This window comes from Panulirus ornatus, chromosome 13, assembly GCF_036320965.1.
Source record: "Panulirus ornatus isolate Po-2019 chromosome 13, ASM3632096v1, whole genome shotgun sequence".
NCBI classification, from domain to species: Eukaryota; Metazoa; Arthropoda; class Malacostraca; order Decapoda; family Palinuridae; genus Panulirus; species Panulirus ornatus.
The window spans coordinates 54,586,472-54,589,667 of record NC_092236.1 but is presented as its reverse complement, the minus strand read 5'-3'; positions in this window follow the sequence as shown (position 1 = coordinate 54,589,667).

Sequence of the window (3,196 nt, the reverse complement as noted above, 5' to 3'; positions counted from 1 at the left end):
TATACAGTACTTTACATAATGATTTTACAATTGTCATATATAAACAATACAACAGATATAGATACAATACAGTATGTACATTATATGTATTATTTATTTATTTATTTTGCTTTGTCGCTGTCTCCCGCGTTAGCAAGGTAGCGCAAGGAAACAGACGAAAGAATGGCCCAACCCACCCACATACACATGTATATACATAAACGTCCACACATGCAAATATACATACCTATACATCTCAATGTACACATATATATACACACACAGACATATACATATACACACATGTACATAATTCATACTGTCTGCCTTTATTTATTCCCATTGCCACTTCGCCACACAAGGAATAACAACCCCCTCCCCCTCACGTGTGCGAGGTAGCGCTAGGAAAAGACAACAAAGGCCCCATTCGTTCACACTCAGTCCCTAGCTCTCATGTAATAATGCCCAAAACCACAGCTCCCTTTCCACAACCAGGCCCCACAGAACTTTCCATGGTTTACCCCAGACGCTTCACATGCCCTGATTCAATCCATTGACAGCACGTCGACCCCGGTATACCACATCAATCCAATTCACTCTATTCCTTGCCCGCCTTTCACCCTCCTGCATGTTCAGGCCCCGATCACTCAAAATCCTTTTCACTCCATCTTTCCACCTCCAATTTGGTCTCCCACTTCTCCTCGTTCCCTCCACCTGCAACACATATATCCTCTTGGTCAATTTTTCCTCACTCATTCTCTCCATGTGCCCAAACCATTTCAAAACAACCTCTTCTGCTCTCACAACCACGCTCTTTTTATTTCCACACATCTCTCTTACCCTTACATTACTTACTCGATCAAACCACCTCACACCATATATTGTCCTCAAACATCTCATTTCCACCCTCCTGCGCACAACTCTATCCATAGCCCATGCCTCGCAACCATACAACATTATTGGAACCACTATTCCTTCAAACATACCCATTTTTGCTTTCCGAGATAATGTTCTCGACTTCCAAACATTCTTCAAGGCTCCCAGGATTTTTGCCCCCTCCCCCACCCTATGATTCACTTCCACTGCCATGGTTCCATCCGCTGCCAGATCCACTCCCAGATATCTAAAACATTTTACTTCCTCCAGTTTTTCTCCATTCAAACTTACCTCCCAATTGACTTGACCCTCAACCCTACTGTGCCTTGCTCTTATTCACATTTACTCTTAACTCTCTTCTTTCACACACTTTACCAAACTCAGTCACCAGCTTCTGCAGTTTCTCACATGAATCAGCCACCAGCGCTGTATCATCAGCGAACAACAACTGACTCACTTCCCAAGCTCTCTCATCCCCAACAGACTTCATACTTGCCCCTCTTTCCAAAACTCTTGCATTCACCTCCCTAACAACCCCATCCATAAACAAATTAAACAACCATGGAGACATCACACACCCCTGCCGCAAACCTACATTCACTGAGAACCAATCACTATATATATACATTTTTTTTTTTTTATTATACTTTGTCGCTGTCTCCCGCGTTTGTGAGGTAGCGCAAGGAAACAGACGAAAGAAATGGCCCAACCACCCCCATACACATGTATATACATACGTCCACACACGCAAATATACACACCTACACAGCTTTCCATGGTTTACCCCAGACGCTTCACATGCCTTGATTCAATCCACTGACAGCACGTCAACCCCGGTATACCACATCGCTCCAATTCACTCTATTCCTTGCCCTCCTTTCACCCTCCTGCATGTTCAGGCCCCGATCACACAAAATCTTTTTCACTCCATCTTTCCACCTCCAATTTGGTCTCCCTCTTCTCCTCGTTCCCTCCACCTCCGACACATATATCCTCTTGGTCAATCTTTCCTCACTCATTCTCTCCATGTGCCCAAACCACTTCAAAACACCCTCTTCTGCTCTCTCAACCACGCTCTTTTTATTTCCACACATCTCTCTTACCCTTACGTTACTCACTCGATCAAACCACCTCACACCACACATGGTCCTCAAACATCTCATTTCCAGCACATCCATCCTCCTGCGCACAACTCTATCCATAACCCACGCCTCGCAACCATACAACATTGTTGGAACCACTATTCCTTCAAACATACCCATTTTTGCTTTCTGAGATAATGTTCTCGACTTCCACACATTCTTCAAGGCCCCCAGAATTTTCGCCCCCTCCCCCACCCTATGATCCACTTCCGCTTCCATGGTTCCATCCACTGCCAGATCCACTCCCAGATATCTAAAACACTTCACTTCCTCCAGCTTTTCTCCATTCAAACTCACCTCCCAATTGACTTGACCCTCAACCCTACTGTACCTAATAACCTTGCTCTTATTCACATTTACTCTTAACTTTCTTCTTCCACACACTTTACCAAACTCAGTCACCAGCTTCTGCAGTTTCTCACATGAATCAGCCACCAGTGCTGTATCATCAGCGAACAACAACTGACTCACTTCCCAAGCTCTCTCATCCCCAACAGACTTCATACTTGCCCCTCTTTCCAAAACTCTTGCATTTACCTCCCTAACAACCCCATCCATAAACAAATTAAACAACCATGGAGACATCACACACCCCTGCCGCAAACCTACATTCACTGAGAACCAATCACTTTCCTCTCTTCCTACACATACACATGCCTTACATCCTCGATAAAAACTTTTCACTGCTTCTAACAACTTTCCTCCCACACCATATATTCTTAATACCTTCCACAGAGCATCGCTATCAACTCTGTCATATGCCTTCTCCAGATCCATAAATGCTACATACAAATCCATTTGCTTTTCTAAGTATTTCTCACATACATTCTTCAAAGCAAACACCTGATCCACACATCCTCTACCACTTCTGAAACCACACTGCTCTTCCCCAATCTGATGCTCTGTACATGCCTTCACCCTCTCAATCAATACCATCCCATATAATTTACCAGGAATACTCAACAAACTTATACCTCTGTAATTTGAGCACTCACTCTTATCCCCTTTGCCTTTGTACAATGGCACTATGCACACATTCCGCCAATCCTCAGGCACCTCACCATGAGTCATACATACATTAAATAACCTTACCAACCAGTCAACAATACAGTCACCCCCTTTTTTTATAGATTCCACTGCAATACCATCCAAACCTGCTGCCTTGCCGGCTTTCATCTTCCGCAAAGCTTTCACTACCT